This window comes from Varanus komodoensis, unplaced genomic scaffold (assembly GCF_004798865.1).
Source record: "Varanus komodoensis strain SLA01 unplaced genomic scaffold, ASM479886v1 scaffold74, whole genome shotgun sequence".
NCBI classification, from domain to species: Eukaryota; Metazoa; Chordata; class Lepidosauria; order Squamata; family Varanidae; genus Varanus; species Varanus komodoensis.
In genome coordinates this window covers 2856114-2866121 of record NW_025336401.1, presented here as the reverse complement: position 1 = coordinate 2866121, position 10008 = coordinate 2856114, and the positions used below count along the sequence as shown (strand labels likewise).

Genomic DNA, 10008 nt, shown 5'->3' with positions numbered 1-10008 from the left:
CCGCCCCCGCCTCCCGCGCGGCGCCCCTCGCCCTGCCCGGCGGCGAAGCCCCGCGGGAAGGCGGCCCTCTCGCCGCTTCGGACTGCGCCGCGCCCGGACTGGGCCTGGGCCTGGGCCGGGGCCGGGACCTGGGGCCGGGCACGGGCACGGGCACGGGCCCGGGGCGCCCTCCCTCCCAACGGCCGGGCTGGCATCCCACGGCGGGCTCTCTGGGGGCCATCCCTCCCTGGCGCGGCGAGCAGAGCGGCGGTCCGCAAAGCCCAGCATGCTGGCTGCGCGGGGCGCAGGCCGCTTTCCGCCCGGGCCGGCCCGGCGGCGCCCTCGGGCTACGGATCTGCCCGCGAGAGCTGGCGGCGGCCGCCTGCTGGATGGCCCCCGATTCTTGGGGAAGAAGGCTGGCCGGGACTCCACCCGCAGAGGCAGTGTGTCCGTGCGCCAGTGGCTGGGGAGCATGGGTGTGGGGGTGCTGTTTTACCCATGCGCTGCAGGTGGGCTGGTCGGCCTCGGTGAACAGAAGCTGTTGTTATAATAATAATAATAATAATAATAATAATAATAATAATAATAATAATAATAATATAATAAGCTGGGCTGGATGGACCTTGACCATCTTAGGACTGTTCCCCTTGGCACATTTATGCCCCCCAGGCAGTGGTGGCGGTCCAAGCCTGGCCTTAAGTCTGGTCCAAAGTCCCCCTCATGCTGACTGGTGGGGATCTCAAAGAAGGGGCTACCCCAGGGGTGTAGACTCAAGACTCAGCTTGTAGAGTGCCCACTATTTCAACAAGGAAGGCCTAGCCAAGGGTAAGGTAGAACTTCTCCGTTGATCTTTGCTGGGACATTTGCCATTAGAAATCTTTCTTGGGTACCTTAGTTACAGCTTCTGTTTACTTTTTGTTCCAGTTCCCATGTGGTTAATGGGGGTTGGACCTGCCTTCCCTCCCTTTGCACTAGTACATTGTGAGATGGCTTCTAATTCCCCAGCTTCTCATGTAGTTCCCTCCATGAAATGAGCAACCGGTGTCACGGTTTTAGCTGTGTAGGGGTGGTACTTTGAGAACTGGGATTGCTGTTTCTCTGTCAAAGTGGGACCTACCGCAAAATGTTGCAATGTGTGGCGCCTCTGTTGGAGTTAATGGTCATCTAGTTGTGTTTTCTCTTCCGTCTTTCTGTTCTCCTGTCCACTTACTCTCCAGTACCCAGGCAGCTAGCATTCAGGGTTCGCCAAATGTGATCATTCTGCACTGGACTGTTCTGGAGGCCTCCACCCAGTTGTGGCTTGCTTTGTTTTTCTGCAGATCTTGCAGTCTTCCAGGCCTGCTGATACATCCCTCTTGTGTGTAGGTGATGGCATTTTGACTTACTTCAGTGCCACTTGTAGAATTGATTTGCTGTTAAAAGAACAGCCTTAACGACCCGGTGCCCTAATAATAATCAATTATTATTAATTTCATTTGTATACCGTTCCATAACCAAAGCTCTTTGGGCAGTTTACAACAATACAATATAAATACCATTTTTAAAGAACCTATATGTAGGACTCCCAACACCCTTTGTTCCCTGCCAACATTGGTCAGGAATTATGGGAGTTTAATCCAAAACATTTGGAAGCATCAGGTTGCCATCTCTTGACCTTTTAAGGAGAAATGTCAGGGAGAACTATGTCACCCAGAACTCCTTGAACGGAAAGTGAAATTTAAATGTAATAATCCGGCTGGTAGTGGTGCTGCTGAATCTCATTTAGGGGTTCTTATCCCAAACATCAATACCATTTTAGCCAGAATGCTAAAAGCTGAACAAGGGATCTTAGACAAACAAAACTTATTACAGAGGTCCCCAATAATGGTGGTATATAAAATTTGGTTGGCACACTATCCTGTTAAATTGTTCACTTAGTGTACGGAATCCTTGAATAGAAGCTAAGTTTCCCCTTTGTGAGATTCTATCTATTATGATTCTGCCACACAGCAGTTTAAACTAACTTTTGATTCTGGTAGCATGAGATTAGGAAAGGTCGGGAAGTGCTGCAAAAACAGAAATAATTGCTGCAGTTACAGGAAGTTCATTAGCTGATCAAAAAGCAGATTTACTCAAATGTTCTGTCTGCACTAGTGCAGTAATCACTGGGATTTTAAATTGAATGTAGGACATAGTAGAAGTGCAGAAAAGCAGAAAAAAACTGGTAAACATCATGACAGGCTTGTTAAATTCAGAAGGGCAACATGAGTAGGTGTCACTGATGTAAGGGTACCATTTCTGCAGTTTACAGTGTCTACAAGCCTAAGGCCTCTAATTGAATATTAACTGCAGCCTCTTGCTTTCACTCAGTGTCCTCAGATATGAGTGGTACAAATTAGATGGGCCATGTGTTTCAGTTTCATGCAGGCAGAGCTGCATTGGTTGATGAGGATACTGTTTCCCCACCAAGGTTTCTCACCCTGTAGTCTTCCAGTTATGAGTGTGTGTATCTGAAGGTGGGCACTTGGGAAGGATAAGGATTCTGGGGGTGTAGCATCCACCCCACAGCTCAATAGTCTCCCTAGCTGCAGAGATCTCAGGGTTGTTGGGCTGAGGCTACCTGGCCAGGAGCGGCTCAGGACATCATGGCTACCATGGGTCTGTCCCAGTTAGTATCTGGCCCCGCTCATTTGGCAGGGCATACTTTGAATTTGGTTTTCTGCATAGGGTGGGATGGGGGGCATCAAGGAACTTTCTATACAGTTGTCACGGACAGATCACTGTCTGAGGGTGGGACAGACTTGTTGGGACTCCATTTCTGCAAAGGTAGAGGACTGGTTGAGAGCTGGATTCTAGTCCCCACTCAACCATGGAGCTAACCGAGGGAATTTGGGCCAGCCATACCTCTTTGATCTCCAGAATGCCCAGGGAATCTCTATTGGCATGGAGAATCCATAGAAGTTTTGGGAACCAAGGTGGTCAGTTTCTGAGCATCTTATTACTTGGACTGTGGGGACACACTTCCTCTTCTGTTGTGGTTACCCCTGAGAGACTCAGATTAGAAAACAATGTAATAAAATTACTGGAGTAGAACATCTGAAACAGCCTCCAGAGGTATAGCTGTGCCGGTTAGCCTCAGACCGAACAATGAAGTCCTGTGCCACCTCAAGAACTAGTGAACTACAGCACAGGGCCTGGTGTCTCCAGTGTGGGCCCTGCAGTCATCTCTTGGGGGACAGCCTGGCTGCCAGCCCCTCTCCTCCCAATTTGTATTTTATTTCATTCCTAGGCATCCTTTATGGGATGCAGGTGGTGCAGTGGTTTGTGCTGCTGGGCTGGTTGAGCGAAAGGTGGTCGGTTCGAATCTGCACAACGAGATGAGTTCCCATTTGTATTTTATTTCATGTGTATTTGTATTTTATTGTATTTGTGTTTTATTTCATTCCTAGGCATTCTTTAATTGGGAGGCTTACAAACTGCAAAGCAAAGTGCTGGCTTCTAGTGCCATCTTTATTTCTAGGAATGGCTCTGGACTGTAGCTTAGCACTTACAACTCTGCCCACCTGCTAGAAAAAAGGAAACATTGAGCCTACTTGTAGCAGGGCATGCCCTGGAGAGCAAGGGGCTGAGTTGTGTTGTGCTTCCCCTCTCTGTGTGTATGCACTCATGCAGGTGGCTGTTAGCTTTTTTTGTTTGTGTATGGGGTGCACTTTGTCTATGGGGCTCAGACTGTATTTGTTCCTTTTGGCCAGTTTCTTTGCTCTTTCAGTGGTGATTCTGGTGTCGGCAAAGTGCTGCCCACAGTATGTATGCATGCATTTATTTATTTAGGAGACTTCTATGCCGCCCCATTTGCCGAAGCCTCGGGGTGGCTCACATCCATAAATAAACTTCCATATTATTATATAAATTAACAGTATAAATTAAGTCGCCCTGGCCAAGTAGCTGGCTTGAGGGATGCTGTGGGCAGCGGTGCGGCACTGTGTGGAGAGAATGCTGGACCTGGGCTGACCCAGCAGGGCCCTGACCATGCGCCCATGGATTTTTGGAGCGTAGAGCCCCGCTCTCGCATTGATTTAGCTAAGTTCTTGGGCAACTGTGATGCAGCCACCAGGGTGGTTGGCCACGGTCACTGACTTGAGAACCCTTGCGTGGACTAGGTCACCAGGTTCACTCCATGTTATCTCCAGAGAAGTATGAGTGAGCAGGGGACATCCACCCAGCTGCCACCTCAAGCAAGCCATACTAAGCTGGGTGGTTCAGGAATCTGACTAAGCAGAAATCAAGTTCACACACCAATAATTGCCCTTTTCCTCCACTGTGATCCAAACGGGAGAAATGGGTAATCACAAGATAATTAAAACAATTATCTTCCTAAACTGTACTGAACACCTAATGCCACCGAAGAGAACACCATGTACCAGTATTTTATTTTTAAATGCAGAAACTGCACTTATTCATGAAAGAAATTTGGTCTTCTGCCAACATAGTCTTCTGCAGCTTTAGTCCCATGGAAACCAGTGGCAGAGTTGTACACGAGGCCAATTTGCTTTGTGTGTGCTCATTTGGACACACTTTGGCAATGCAAATGTGTTCAGAACCCAGCTCTGGGCAGGGACTATGTGTAATTTCTGTCTTTTGTGCCACTGACAGCACTAGGATCTTATGTTAAACATTAGCCATGCTTGTGTTTATGGTGGCCACATTCACAGTGGTTCATGGAGGGGGAGGCTTGTCTTCCTTTTACTGGAATGTTCCATGCTGACTTGAGTTTATGGAGGGTTTGTTCCAGATTCATACTCATTATTGGTACAGGAATGCAGATAAATCAGTACTTGGCTGCTTGTACTAGGAGCCAATCTGTTTATGGCCCAGTTAAACTGCCATTTTTTGTCCTGGAGGCCCTAACTGGCTTGATGCCAGGTTACCTGAAGAAATGCCTGACTGTATTTCCTACTTGGAACTTAAGGTCAGATGCACTTCTCCAGATCCCTCCCCCGCCATCAAAATATTCTTCCAGGGAGGGCAGTTCCATCAGTACTATCCCATTGATGAAATGCTTTTCCACTGAGCCTTGCCTGGCACCTATATTATATTTCTGCGAGCAGGTGATGAACTGGTTATTTCCCTAGATCTGTAGTTGTTGTTTCAGTGCTCTAAGATTTGTACACTCTTTTATTCTTGCCACCTGCTTTACTATGTGCTCTTTCATTGTCCTTGTCTGATTAAAACACATGCTAGCTGAACACAGCCCAGAACTGTGGGTATTGTTCTAAAAATGTAATAAATAAGCTTCCTGTTACATCCCAATTACTGATGAGAGTTTTCCAAAGAATGCAAAACGCAATTAGACAGCTTTTCTTTAACCATTGTAGTAATTAGATAATCTGGTAATCAGTGTAGGGAGCAGGGGTGGAAGGCTTCTGTACGTAATTCATTTCTTGAGGGAACTGTACTTGCTTCCTATTTCTTACCAGGCTGGATTTAAGGGTTTTTGACCAGTTAAATAAAGTCCTAAAAATTGAGACCAGAATGCTTGAAAGAGTGCCTTCTCCTTTATCCACCTGCCCTATCACTGAGGTCACCAGATGAAACGGGATTCATACAGAACAGATTCTTCACTGTAGTGTCTCCCTTTCTGTGGATCTCCCTGCCTGGGGGTGTGTGTGGTTTTTTGTGCCTTCTGAAGACCTATTCATTTCAGGAGACCTTCCTTGATCAAACAGCCATAAATTGGTTTTCTGTCTTTAAAAAAACTTTTCATATGTCGCTTTATTTTCTAAGTTTTAATGTGGTATTTTTTATTCTCATTATTACAGTGGAGGCCCATGTGTTTGACAAAAGACTGCTCCTAGCAGTTGAAACCTGTTTCTTAAAGCAGATCAAAACAACAGCCTGGATATTTGACTGTCCTTCTGGGAGTGGCTATGGAGACTTCCATGATGACATCCATGAGTCAAAATTTACCTGTACATCACTGGAAAGACTCCTGCTAGTTATTCCTGAGGTATATTAAGCACCTGTCTGACTTGGTAACGAGCCACTGCCTAATTATGCTAGTCAAAATAGATTTTTAAAAATACTGCCTTTATGTTGGATTAGCTTTCTGTTTAAAATTACAATGATCTCTAGTTCACACAAAATGACAACCCAGAGTATGGGTTGTTAGTTTCTGGATTATCAGTTAGATGCAAACCTGGAACTATAGGTTTAACCACAAACAACTTTGATGTGTTGTTGAGTTGTGAACACTGGGTTCCATTAATTCTGAGTTGTTGCTGTTTTGTGCAAGCTAAGAACAATGGTTTGCCTGTGGACTGTTTTACCAGGTTATAGAGTTGGTGGACAAGAGTGGTACCCCCCCCCCCCCCCGCAAACCTCTCTGTGTCGCAGGACCACAAAGGAATTTGGGATACAGGGAGAGAATGAGTAAAAAGAATCAAACAATCCAGGAACTGGAAAAACCACCTGTACTTTGAGTGATCATCTGGCAGACAAACCATGGGTAAGCCCTGGGTAAGGCAACAAACTACACTCTGGGTTATCATTATGTGTAAACAAGGTCAAGAATCAGGATCAGAAGAGTATCTTTAACATTCTTTCTGTCATAATTGCTATTTTACTGATAAAATCTGTAATGATTTGTAAACAAGGTCATGTTATTTTGTATAATCAAAGATTTACAATGGAGTGTCTAAGAGGTTCAGTCAAGAGTTTACAGATGCTTTTGAAAAAAGTGCTGCCATTTGCAGAAGCATAACATCACCTAATTCAGATGGAACAAGAAAGACAAAGCTGGGCATGGTCATCAGCATACTGATGGCACCTTTCCCCAAATCCAGTTTCGTATAAATATTAAATGGCATGGGGCCCCACAGCACAACGGGCAAGGGGCCTAGCAGAGATCAGCCTTTGCTACTTTCTAGGACCAGCGCCTCCAGCTTCCATCACACTGAGCTGCTCCAGGATACCATGATTAATGGTATCAAAGGCTACTGAGAGATCATGAGGAATTAACAGGGTCACACTCCCTCACCTGATCCCAGTCATCAGTCAGGGATCAAGTGGGCATAGTCATCACACGTTTCCAGGTCCAGGGCAGGCCTCTCAAGGAGAAAGTGGAGCTGGTACCACCCCTTCCACAAGGTAGCACCAATTTCTGTACCTGCCCAGCTAGGCTCCTCTGAGTAACTCTTACCAGCGACAATAGGGAAGGGGTGAGATGATATGGCCACGCCAAACAGGTTCAACTGGACCCAAGAGTGGCCACCTGGAGAAGTGCCTTTTCTACTACACTGAAAGTTCTTTCTTGAATTGGGCCATAAAGAACCACCAAGAAAATTACATCCACTGGCCTACATACCAGGCTGGTTGATAAGAGAGTTGCTGTCTGATACATCTAAAAGGCACCAGATTGGGGGTGACTCTTGATTTTGTTTTTGAAGTCATATGATCAGTGCTTAATGTTCCAACAATGACTCCTTTTTGAGTAGTTTTGAGCACGTAACAGAGGCAGATCTTTTGAAATTTAGCCCCTGCGGACACCGCAGGATGGAAAGTTACAGCAGGTTGTAGCAACTTAGGCTGGGAAGAGAATTTCCTATTGCAGTGGCATGAAGAACATCACCCTATTTTTAACTTGAGTGCACAAGAAGCTCTTTTCACAACTGTCAGCTTCTCTCATGCATGGATACAAGCTAACCCAAGGGAATACTTAAGGTCTTTACATCTGGCAGTATCATTTAATCAAAAAGTTATGTTGGGAAAATCAAAATGCAAGGGTACCAGTACTAATAAATGCTGCAAATGTCGGACACTTCTTCACGCAGAAGCCGTTGGATTCATCATCTTTATGAAGTCCTGTTTTCACGGATGTCAATGCTTCTGAAGTAAACATGGTTGAAGATTGACCTAACCTTGGTGGTTCTCAACTCTATGTGGGCTTACTACCCAAGAGAAACATTCTGAAAACTTTTTCAGAGTTAGCATTCGGCCTGCTATCTCATCAGTCTGGTCTGCAAGTCAAAACAGGAGGCCCAGCTGTAGCCACTTCTGTGCCCCGGCATGTAGATCAAACTGGGAGAAAAGCTCACAGGATGTTACAGTGCTGGGGAAAGCCTAGAATGGAGCAGGAAAAGTAGGGATAGAGATTTCCAAAGAGCCACAGCACCCTCAATTACATCAGTCTTTCTGGGAAGATGAGGATTATGCTGGCATTGTGCTTTTTAGTGAGAAAATAAATATTCAGTTCATGTCTACCTGAGGGTCAGACATATGTGGGCCTTCTTGTGGCTGCTCCCAGGAACAACCTGTCAAGGCAGGCCAGATTAGCTCGCTGCTGTAGGCAGACACTTTTATCCAGATGGTCTCTTAATCCTCAAATGGCCTCGTTGGTTGCTGAAATAGGGTTCAAGTTGTGAGTGCTATTTATTTTGTTAATGCGTTTTTTTACTGATGTGTTTGTTTTGTGACAATAGCAGAATTTGAGGTGGAAAAAGAGGATATATGTTTTAATAAATAAATAAAAATAATAACCAATCAGTTCTGCTATCGTGGTCAGTTTGGTGCCACTAAAGCAAGTGTTTATTGCTTCAAGTGGAAACAAAAGCACACATTATATCAAGACAGCACTCTTTTGCAAAACAAGAGGTAGATTAAAAGATTTGTATTTGTCATTATGAACCATACCCAAGGATGGACAACAAAAATTCTCCAGTAATCCAGCAGAACCCTAGAGTCAACAATGCAGAATTTTACCAATCAAGAGTTGTTTTACCACAGCAGTTCTTGGCCAGGAAGAAAGAACTGTGACTCCATTGTCACTTCCATCTTCAGCTCCATTATAACACAAAAACTTCCATATGCATTGGTCTTTAAGTTGGGGTTAGAGCTACACCCATCTTTAATATGGAAAAAATTGAGAAGCACCATACCTGACCCATAACAGAGATGGAGTATTATTTGGAAGTGTGACTCTTCCCCTAGGTCAGTGCAGCAAATACAAATCATTTCTGTCTTCTGGCATGTTAGCATGTTCTTTCTTTTACCTTCTGTGACTTAGGGAAGCATGCCCTGTTTCTCACCTTGCAATAATTTACTAGTAAAATCTTCAACCTTTCTTCTGAATCATTAATTTAAATGTAGAGATGATTGATGAATCACATCAACAGTTCCAATTCTGTAACTTCTTATTTTCAGTTTAGTTTTTTGAGTGTTCAGATAACTAGTTTCTTCAGAATTCTTCTTCGGTGTGTGGTCACTCCCATGCATTGTCAAATATGTATGACATGCTTCTTTTAGTATTCGCTGCTTCAGAATCTACTTCGATGTGAAGCAGTACTCATGTGTTGTAAATCTGCTAGCTGCTGATCACTGTCTGAGCCCAGTTCAAAACCCAGAATTGTAATCTTTAGAGTCCTGAAGGGTTTAGACCAAGGATACTTGAAGGGGTTTCCTGCCTTGGTATGAATCTACCCACCCACCAAGATCTAGAAGGAGTCCTCATCCATATTCCACTTTTATTGGGCGGCTCTATTAACAGGGACTGACAACAAGACTGAAGTTACCGCAGCACTGAGCTCCTCCAGAACTTCCCACCTGCCAAAGCATTGCATGCAGCAGACTCATCTGGTTTTTTGTTCTGCAAAAGCTATTTGAATTTTCTCTGTATGAATTGTACGTGGCCTGGGTTTAATGATTCCCGCAGGGTTTTCTTACTGTATTTATTTTTAACTACTCTTGATAAACAACCTAAGGTATCTTTCCATTGTTTCAAGCCCTGCAATCTGTGGATGTAAAAAAATTTCAGCATTAAAATAGGACAGGACCACTTGTCATTAAGTTAGATACATGTTTAATGGTAAAGCAAGAGGAGAAAGAATTAATGATATATTGGTGAGGGAGAAGCGAGTTTGTACTTGATGAAGATCACATCCCTACATCGAAAATGGCACACTTAGCACTGTTAAGACAGAACTAAGAATTTTAAACCACTTCCTTGGGCCCCATGGCAGCAGATAATACTTGATGCAAGGAGATTCCTACTTGCCC

At 44.8% G+C, this 10008-nt stretch overlaps 1 long non-coding RNA gene across 1 annotated transcript; it reads left to right on the top strand.

Annotated features, from left to right (window-relative positions):
• Nucleotides 1–373: 373 nt before the first annotated feature.
• LOC123034991 lies at nt 374–9722 on the top strand. The gene is made up of 2 exons (XR_006416872.1): nt 374–488; nt 5778–9722. It is a non-coding gene; the product is annotated as an uncharacterized LOC123034991 (long non-coding RNA).
• The last annotated feature ends 286 nt before the right edge of the window (nt 9723–10008 follow it).